The sequence below is a fragment of the Salarias fasciatus genome, chromosome 16 (genome assembly GCF_902148845.1).
Source record: "Salarias fasciatus chromosome 16, fSalaFa1.1, whole genome shotgun sequence".
Classification (NCBI taxonomy): Eukaryota; Metazoa; Chordata; class Actinopteri; order Blenniiformes; family Blenniidae; genus Salarias; species Salarias fasciatus.
Window position 1 is genome coordinate 15,330,416 of NC_043760.1, and position 10,553 is coordinate 15,340,968.

Genomic DNA, 10,553 nt, shown 5'->3' on the forward strand with positions numbered 1-10,553 from the left:
ATTCTTAAACCTCAGTTCCCCAAAGTTGCTATCAAAGATATATAAAATATTATCAAAGGTCGAAGATGAAATCTTCCTTCCGACCTTAAAATGGGAGGCTGACTTATCGAACAACTTTGACCAAAATGCGTGGTCACAAATATGTTTAAATACTTTCAAAATGACAAAGAATTCAAATATACAACTAATACAATTCAAAATTCTGCATAGAATTCATTACACAGGACGAAGGATGTTCCAGATGGGTCTATCACAATCTGATATCTGTTCACATTGCAATGATAACATGACTGACAACTACCTCCATGCCTTGTGGTCCTGCACACCAGTGCAGAGGTTCTGGCTTCAGGTGTGTGAAGACCTGTCAACATGGTTCACATGCAATATCCCTGCAACTCCCACACTGTGCCTTTTAGGTGATCTGGGTGAAATTAACATGTCGATAAACTCTGTCTACATGGTTCTCACCATCTTGTGCATCGCAAAGAAAACTATTCTTGTAAATTGGAAATCCAGAAATAATCTGAGTAACAGGCAGTTTAAGAATCTTCTATTAGATCATATCAGCTTGGAGACGATGTCTGTCTGTTCAGAGGATCAATCAGCTGAATCTGGTTCCCTCTGGTCCCCTGTGATCAGCTCCATCACTTAATGTAAGGGGAAGATGAGGGCCTCTCCTCTTTGAGGGTTGGTTGTTGGTGGGGGGGGGCCTGATGGCTGCAGGTGGTTGGCACTGTCTTGGGGTCGGGATCTGGGCTGCTTCGCTGGGGGCTGTCTTCGTGTTTGGTTTGGATTGGGGGTGGGGGGGCCGCCGGTTGTTGGGGCTGTCTGGCGGCGGTGGGGCGGGGGCCCCGGGGGGCCGGGGTCGGCGGGTGCCGGTTCATGTCCGGGCGGCCGGGGTGTCCTGGGGCGGGTGTGGCATGGGAGGCATTTAAGGCCTACTTAAGAGGCGAGATTATAAGTTATACTGCACATAAAACCAAAATATATTATTCACAGCTTAACACTCTCGAACAAAAAGTTAAAGAACTGGAGCAGAGACTTCACCATAATGACAGCCCAGGAAAAAGACATGAACTTCTTTTATTAAAATCCCAGTATAACAAGATAACCACCAATAGAATAGCATCCAGTTTGATGTGGCTGAAACAATCATGCTGTGACCAGGGAGAGAAAGCTGGAAAGCTGCTAGCTTGGAGGTTGAAAAAGATACAAACTGATAGATCTATTAACTCAATTAAGCTACAAAATGGAAAATTCCTAATTGATCCATCTGAAATAAACTCTGCTTTTAAAGAGTTTTATGAGGACTTATACAAATCTGAATACAGCTCACCAAACACCTCAAAAAAACAAAAGGACTTTCTCAATAAATTACATTTTCCAACACTAACTGAAAAAGCAAAAGTCGATCTAGATAAGGGTTTGAGTATTGAGGAACTATTTGAAGCAATGAAAGGTTTGAGCAGTGGTAAGGCACCTGGACCTGATGGGCTGCCCATCGAATTGTATAAAACATTCGCTGGTAAACTATTGCCTCATCTCTTAGAGGTGTTTAATGAATCATATGAAAAAGGAATACTACCCCCATCTTTAAGAGCTGCTGTAATTTCCCTCCTTTTAAAGCCGAGCAAATGTCCCTTTGAGAGAACATCATATCGACCCATATCTTTAATATCTTGCGACACCAAAATACTGTGTAAGGCTCTGGCCAGACGTATAGAACCAATAATACCTAACCTAATTCTCAATGATCAGAATGGATTTGTTCTTGGCAGACAAGGTTTCCATAACACACGGAGGCTATTGAATGTTTTATACGCTAAACAAAATGCCAGAGACCATGCAATTCTGTCATTAGATGCTGAAAAGGCATTTGAAAGAATTGAATGGCGCTACTTGTTTGATGTCTTAAAAAGATTTGGTTTTGGAGAAAAATATCTTAGATGGATTCAACTATTATATACCGATCCGGTAGCAGAAATTGTGACAAACAACCAAATTTCAGAACCCTTTAATCTCAGTCGATCTACTCGCCAAGGCTGCCCTATGAGCCCCTTATTATTTTTATTTGCTATTGAACCTTTAGCCATGGCAATTCGCCAGTCATCTGACATTACAGGCATGACTATTGGGAAAACAGAACACCGTTTATCTCTTTTTGCAGATGATATTATTTTGTTTTTAACACAGCTAAGTTCCTCACTAAAGGCCCTTAACCATTTACTGAAGACATTTAGAGAATTCTCGGGTTTCAAAATTAACAACAAAAAAAGTGCCTTGTTAATTCTGAACAGGGAAGAGAGAGAACGATCACAGATCCACACTGAATTTACTAATGCCCCAGAGGGATTTACTTACTTGGGCATTAGAGTATCACCTACGATCGAAGATATAATATCAATCAATTATGACCCACTGGTTAAAGCCATAGAAGAATCTCTAGAGAAATGGAGCTTAATGCCCATCTCTATGATAGGACGTATAAATATTATAAAGATGTCTGTCCTGCCTAAGTTTTTATATCTTTTTCAGGCAATCCCGCTTCCTCTACCAGTCTCTCTTTTCTCTGTTCTTAAGAAAAACTTCACCCGCTTCATATGGAACAACAAGCACCCTAGAATACGTATTTCTCTTCTCTACCTGCCCTATGAACGTGGCGGGCTTAAGTTACCCAACATGAAATTGTATTATTGGGCTGCCCAACTCAGAACAGCCATGTACTACTTTCTTACAACAGACATTCCAGCCTGGGTTCAGATAGAAAACAATGCAATAGAACTCCCACTGTCTCAATACCTCTACTCAGCACAAGCCAAGATACTCAAAAAACACACACAGAATCCATTCCTTAAAAATACTATGACAATATGGCATGAAGTCCACACATTTTTAGATGACACACCCAAACTTTCTTGTTTCACACCTATATGGGGAAATGAAAACTTTACCCCTGGGAGGTGTGATATGGGATTCAGACATTGGATGGAGAAAGGACTAAGCAAAATAAAACGATGAGGGCACTTTAATGTCATTCACACAATTAAAAGAAAAAATTAATTTACCTAGGGAGCATCATTTTAAATATTTGCAATTAAGAAGCTATATATATTCCCAAATTAAAACAACCTCAGAACCCTTGTTATCAACCATTGAAGAAGTTATGGTTAAGCGCGTACATAATACTGGTCAAATTTCCACCCTTTACAGTCTGTTATTAGCAACTTCTAAAGAGAACTCTCTTTCCTGTCTATCTGCATGGAAAAATGATTTACAGTCAGATATCAGTGTGGAGGATTGGGAGGAAACTTGCCTTCTAGCCCAAAGTCAAACAATAAATACAAGATGTAAACTTTTACAATATAAATGGCTGCTTAGGACCTATATCACACCTGTTAAACTACATCACTTTAATCCAAGTATTCCTGATCACTGCATCAAATGTACAGATGAAGCTGGTCCGCTGTTACACTGCAGGTGGTGGGGGACGGGGCGGGGTGGATGGGGGGGTAGATAGGGGGGTGGTGGGCTGTGGGGGTTAGGGGGTTGGGGAAGGTGCGTGTACGTGTATGTGTATATGTGTGTGGGTGTGTATGTGTGAGTATGTATATATGTTTTTGTATGTGTGGGTATTTATGTAGGTGTATGTGAGTGTGTGGGTGTGTATCTGGATATGTATGTGTATGACTATGTATGTGTAAGTGTGTATGTGTGTGTGGGTATGTATCTGTGAGCGGGGTATGTATGTGTGTGAGGGTGTGTATCTGTAAGTATGTATGTATGTCTGTACGTGTGGGTGTATATGTGTGGGCGATTGGAGCTATGTATGAGAGAGTGTGGTGTCCTGTGGGGGGTGGCCCCGGTGGGCCTGGGGGCGGTGGGCCCTGGGTCTGGGTCCTTCTGCTGCCCCCTGTCTGTCCTCACCTTCACTCCTCCTGATGCATGATGGGTGTGTGCTTCTTGGGTCGGTGGCTCTCTGGCCATGGTCGCTGTCCGCCCTGGTCCTGGGGGGGGGCGGCGCTCCTGGCCCTGTCCTTCATCGGGGGGCTCCTGGGTGACGGGGGTGCTGCGGCATCCCCGGACCCCCCTCTCCCCCCGCTCTCATGCACACACACGTAGGGCTTTGGGAGGCGGGCTTATCAAGTTGGGTGTGGCGGAGGGGGCCATCTAAGTGGCCCCAATCACTGCACGCTTCAGTGGCTCGCCTCTCAGTCTTAATTGCACTTAGTCATCTAACACAACCAAATACATACAAACACACACGTCGGGGGGTCTTGGCGCGCTGTGTCGGGGGTGGGGCTGTTCAGGTGGATGAGACTGCTCGTTTGGCCTCACTCGCGGCACGGTGTGGTTACTGACCCTCAAATTTTAATCGCAAACAACATATACTCCATCAACACTCACGAGACGGAGGGGGGGGAGGGAGGGCAATGGGGTCTTCTGCGCCCCCGTTTCCGGATTCCTTCTGGTGGGGGGTGGGGCGGGGGGGGCTGTTGTTTTCCCCACAGGCCGGGGGTTTGGAGCGGCTGTGGTTTGGGGGGCTGCTGGCTCGGGGGGGTGCATACCTGTCTGCGGCGGTGGGGTGGGGGGGAGGTGGGGGCGGCAGTTGTGTGTGGCGGGGGGTCCTGGATGTGGGGTTCGGTGTTCCCTTGCCTTCCGGGGGTGTCTCCCACAGGATGTGACAGTTGGATGACGAGGGAATGTGAGTGTGTTTGGGGTAGGATGGACTGTGTGTGTGTGTGTGTGTGTGTGTGTGTGTGTGTGTGTGTGTGTGTCTGTGTGTGTGTGGTGTGTGTGTGTGCGTGCTTGTTAGCGTGAGAGTGTGTGAGTGTGTTGGAATGTGAGTGTGTGTGTGTGCGTTTGGTTTAGGGATGAGTGGTTGTGTGTGTGCGTGTGTGCATGTGTGTGTGTCAGTATGAGTGAGTGGGTATGAGTGTTGGGTTGGGGCGGGGGGAGTGAGGCGGGAGAGGACAGGGGGTGGGAGGGGTGGGCCGGGCGGTGGACAGGGGGGTGGGTTCCGGGTGGGGGTCGTGGGGTGGGGGGGGGGGGGGGGGGGGGGGGGGGGTGATGCCCTGGATCTCGGGGTGCATGGCCGGAGCGCTGGGGGGTGTACTGGCCTGGGGTGGGTAGCCGCCCGTGTGGGCTGGTTCTCCCGGATGGGTCATGGCCCTCCGCCTGGGTGGGGGGTTGGCTCCTGGGCTCTTGGGCCTTGGGCTCTCGGCCCTGCCCGCCCCGGGCGTCCGGTGCCCGGGGTGGACCGGCTCCTGCCGGTCGTGGCTCCGCGGGGCCCGGGCCCCGGGACTGCCGGGGTCCCCGGCCGGGGCTTTCCTCTGCCCCGTTTCTGGACTGGAGCGTGGGCGTCTGCCTGGGGGGGGCGGCTTGGATCTGGGCTCTGTGATGTCCGCCGGCTGTCTGGGCTCTGAGGGCCTCTCTGGCCTGCTTCTGGCCTTCTCAGAGGTCAGAGGTCATATATGCATGATCACTATCACCATCACTGTCACCATCATATTCACATGATCACGTTGATCTTTAATCACTCTTCACATACTGGGTTACTTTGTCTTCTTGTGGTGGTTAGAATAATGGTGATCTGTAGCAGACCTCTCTTGATGCACGCCCCTAGTTTACTACTAGTTACGACTAGCTATCTTCAAAAAAAAAAAAAAAAAAAACGGTTTGTGGTGTGCTTGCATTTCCTTCCTCCCCTACACCTCCTTTTATTTTTGTGGCCTGGTCTGTTCACTAATATGGTTCGGAAAAAAAGAAAAAAAAAATGTATGTATGGTTCTGTAATTTTCTGTGTTGGTTGTCGGCTCTGTTTTGGTGTTGTCTAGATTGGGGGTTTGGGATTGTTCTAGGTTGCGTGTGGTGCGTCGACAACACTGTTTTGTATTGTGACTTTGTACATAGGTTGTGCCCCCCCCCCCTTCCGTTCTCCCTCTCTTTATCTTTCTCTCTTTCTGTTCCTGCTCTCTGAGCATTTCCGTCCCGGTCCTGTCCGGCAGCCATGCCGGATGCCAGCTTTAAATAAAGGCAGCAGCAGGAGGAGACTCAGTCTCGTCCTGCTGCCAACATTAAAATCTGTTCGGATAGTAAAAGGCTACAATCATACAATATTGCATGCCCCAGCTGCCGAACAGGACAAGGGAAAAAAAAAAAAAAAAAAAAAGAAACCTTCAAAATGCTGCTTTGGGAATTCTGGGCCAACCTGTCATTGAAGCTATTGTTGAATGGTGTTAAAAGGTCCTGTGGAGGCAAAGAAAAAGATTAATTGTATTAGACTTTGTTCGTTAAAGGGTTTATTGTGACTGGCACCTTGCTCTGATTCAATGACTGATCCTGTAATGAAGCATTGTGGCAGGGATAAAACTATTAAATGAGCATTTAAAGGATGAAAAAAATACATCAAAACTGAAATTACCATCATTATATCTTGACATAAAAAGATTTTTATTCTTTAAACCATTGAAACGAAAAGTCTAAATCATAATTTCATACTTTTCTTTTGTGGAGTTACATGTGGTTTTCTCTCCATACAGCCACAGGCCAAAGGCGACACTTTCACTGTATTTCCGTATTTCAATCTCCAGAGTGTACTGTGAGTTGCAAATGCCAATAACATGAAAAGACAACAAAGAAAATGCAGATTGATTCAGCTTCAGGAATCAGAAAGCGGGTGGGATAGGGTCATATTTACCTTCTTCAGCTGCGTTTGCTCACTCAAAAGATGATAAATGCCATCAACGGCTTTTCACCTTTTCTCCTCGTTTTCTGCCTCTGTAGCTCCGCATCGCCAGAAAATCACCACTCACAGGCCATCTGTTAAAGTTATTATTTGAAACTCCTATAATTTGAGAGGATTTGGGGATTGTAATACTTTTCTGCTGCCTTGTAAAAAGCCCCAGTTTCCTTTTCAGAGATTAAAAAAAAAAAAAAAAAAAGCTGCTAAAGCTGACCCAAAAGTTTTTGTAAAATGTGCTTTAAAGCAAGTAAACACAAGGTCGTTTTTTGATGTTTTTTTTTAATGGAGGCATTTCCGTCCCCCCCTTAACAGCACCTCTGTAAAACCCACTTCACTCATGCACTTTTAACATGTGAGACCCATAATCCTCTGAGATGAAACACAGTCTTTATACTGTATGTCCCTATAATTTTACAAGAACTGTAATGTAGCTAAAAGGTAGGCCTGAAATGAGCCATTAGCCTTCTGAAAAGGTGCACTGAATATAAGGCACAAAGAATCATACAATACTCTGTAATCAGGACATAACATGGTAGAGGCGAGAGGAGACGCCACTTGTTTCAAAAAAGCATCAATGGGGACGAAAACAACTTCGTCTTCAACAGCAGCTGCATGTGTTTCTTTTAATATATTCACCATGCAGCACTTGTGTTTTGAATTGACTTCTTCCCCCAAGATGCCCATTTCCATATAAATGAGCTTTGTATAAGAATCATTTATGCTTTTATATTTTTCATCCGCCACTCACAATGCCCTCCGCCGGCGTGATGAAGCTACACTTCAGAAAATAGATAGTCTAACTTGTTTCTTTCTGTGGCACATGTCTGTCAAGTTCATTCTGTATGCATAAAATGGTCCAAACTCTCACGACAAAGGGGTAAAAGTTGGTGGTGTGCTGCCCTCTACTGGTGAGAAGTTCAATAACATCCAGAAATTTCAAAATTAAAGAAGATGAAAAGTCATTTTCATGCTTTTTGTCTTGCACATGCATGCACAATAACTGATGTTGTAATGCTATGTTGGTCAGTATGGATACGCAAGCTTCCTCATGAGTAACGACACACTTCGTGATTCGACCTGATTGATATCGAAAGTTTTTTTGGTTGCTTTTTTCTGACTGTTTGTAAAACCCTTTGAATTTCTTTCAAGTCTTTCCTTTTGGTGGATTTTCTTTAAAAAAAGAAAAAAAAAAGAAGAACAGTCTTGAGATTCAAACAACATTTGTAATTGATCACACATTTATCACCTTGAGTAGCTTCAGTGTGACTTTTACTGCTTTCACCATTTTACATTAACTTCGACCACTTTAAGCCAGCAAGAAGGAGAAAAAACAAAAATCACCAGAAAGTAAAAATGTACAGAAAGTCACAAATACTGAGGTGAGGGTTTCACACACATTCTGAGCTGCCTGTGTGAGTTTTAAACATTTGCTGTGAAAAACAATGCGGTTTTAATTCAGCTCTGAAATGAAAAATGAGAAAGAAAAACCCTCCCTTTATTTATTATTAAACGCCACGGTCCAGCAGCTGACCCTCCAGCACGCCTCTGTAAGGATTCCACCATGAATGTTAATCACTAACTAAGATGTTGTACCTATATGTGCCCGGCCTGTCCGCCTCTTCACCTCCCTCCAGGGACTGAAATCGATGAGGCAAAGTGGAACTTTCAGCATTCCCACCGTGCTGGACTCCATGGAGCTCGACGGCTCATGAGATTGATGAGGCACAACTTCCACTGAATGAACACGGTCAGTGTGTGGCCCTGAAACCTCCCATCGTGGAGGCGGTTAGTGGGATGAAGCTGTTTCCGTTACAGAGGGTTTGGTTCCTCAGTTTTGTGACCGAGAGCCTGAAACATTAGATCCTGGGAGAGGTCTGGCCGCCAGACTCACATGGAGTTTGCCGAGGACCTGAGTACGTTGTAAGTATGTTGGAACTGTTTAAAAACTCAGTTCCTCCTCACATCGGTGAGCATAATGTGAAGACGGCAGAGGAATGACCATGTGTCGTCAAGGCGATTATGACTGTAGAGTTCAGGAAGTAGAACAGATGGGTCTGGAGTCAGGCACAAGGGGATCGGAATAAAATCTACAACTACTGTAAACTGTAAAGACAGAGGACACTGGAAAGCTGAATGAAAGAGCAGTTCTGAGGATGGGCAAGTGAAGCTTTGAGTCGCTGGATGGGGTTACCCAGAAGTTACCAGTAAGAATTCTTATAGATGCGGGAGCGTCCAATTCATTTAATGTGAGTTCTGTGCTGCAGTCTCAGTGCACAGCCACTGATCCCTACATTCTAAAGCAGGCAATGGGGCTGGATCTGCTGCCTGTTCCCGTTGAGTCTGGACTGAGGTTACCATGGGGGTATATCTAGCTCTGTCAGTTCTGGGGATACAGGTTATCCTCCTCTTGGTTTTCTGGTGGAGGACAAAATGGTGGTAAGAAGGTGGTTGCCACATGAAGATTGTTTCCTTGGTGCTCCTGTTTGCCAGGTTGTTGAGCCCTCCAGGTTCCAGGAGGGGGTGCTGAAGACATCTCATAATCAGTAAGATGAGCAAGTACATCCTGTAGTACTTCTTTTGGCCTCGGTTGAAAATGGATGTTTTTCTGTATTGTTGGGTGTATACATCAGGCCGTTGTGACACTTGTCCCCGGGACAAGTGCACCAAGTTTCTAAGATGTTCTGCTAAAATGTAAATATACCAACATGTTCGAGATACTAACACTCACACATCAGTGTCTCAAACATCCTTGATAATGATATCAGCTCTCGGTTGGCAGCTGGCATCAATACCAAATTGTCCAATTGCGAATGAAGTCCAACGTATCTGTTGGGGCAGCCCAGAAGAACATGGAATAAAAGCTCTGTTTCATGATTGATCAGGATCCTTTCGGGGTGGAATATTTGGGGTATTGTCCTGCTTTTTTATTCTCTGCTAGGTCCAGCGCACTGAACATCACATCTGGCTATACTTAAATAAATAGTAATAATCTAAAGTCAGCTGTTTTGGCATTTTTCACACCAAGTATAGAATAAAGAACCGGGTGGAGAGAGTTGGAAGTCCTAGGCTCCAACAGTATGTGAGAACGTGCCACACATGTCTAATGACCAGGAAGTCTGCTCAGGAAATTGAACCTGAATGTGGTTTCCAGAAGTGGTTGTACAAGGGGGGCGTGTTAGGAGGAGCCTGGACTCTCCCCAGGCCAACATGAAGTACCGGGAGGCTCATAGTGCTGAGGCTCATCAATTCAGTCCGGGGGGCCCGGTTCTGGCATTGTTGCCCCTGAAGACATCTTCATTTGATGGCAAGTTCCACGATCTATTTACAGCCTCTGTTCATCAACCAGTAACCCCCTCCTCCCCTTGCTAAGTGCTGACGGGTGCAGATTTGGGCAGAGGATCGCTCATGGGTGGAGATTGAAGTCACTGATATGTCTTCACAATAAACATTTTGCCACTGTAGACAGTAATAGTAATAATATGCATTTTATAAATGTTTTAAGAGTTAATGTAAAACTGTCTCCATCTGAAGCCAAAACCCTGATATTCAATAGTAATCAGGAGTAAATAAAGAATGGGTAAAATACTGCAAGGGGATACTCAGAAAAAATAAAAATGAGTATAGGGTGAAAACTTCAGCCACACATTTTGAGCACAGCAGCTCAAAAGGATGGAAACAAAATAGAAAATATGAACAATGTACATCATGGACAGGTTGTGAGTCCGTCACACACAGAAAAACATTATTTTTTTAGGAGTCATCAGTGAAGCCAAAATGAATATTTTTGTACTGTGTGCAAACTGCGGCAAGG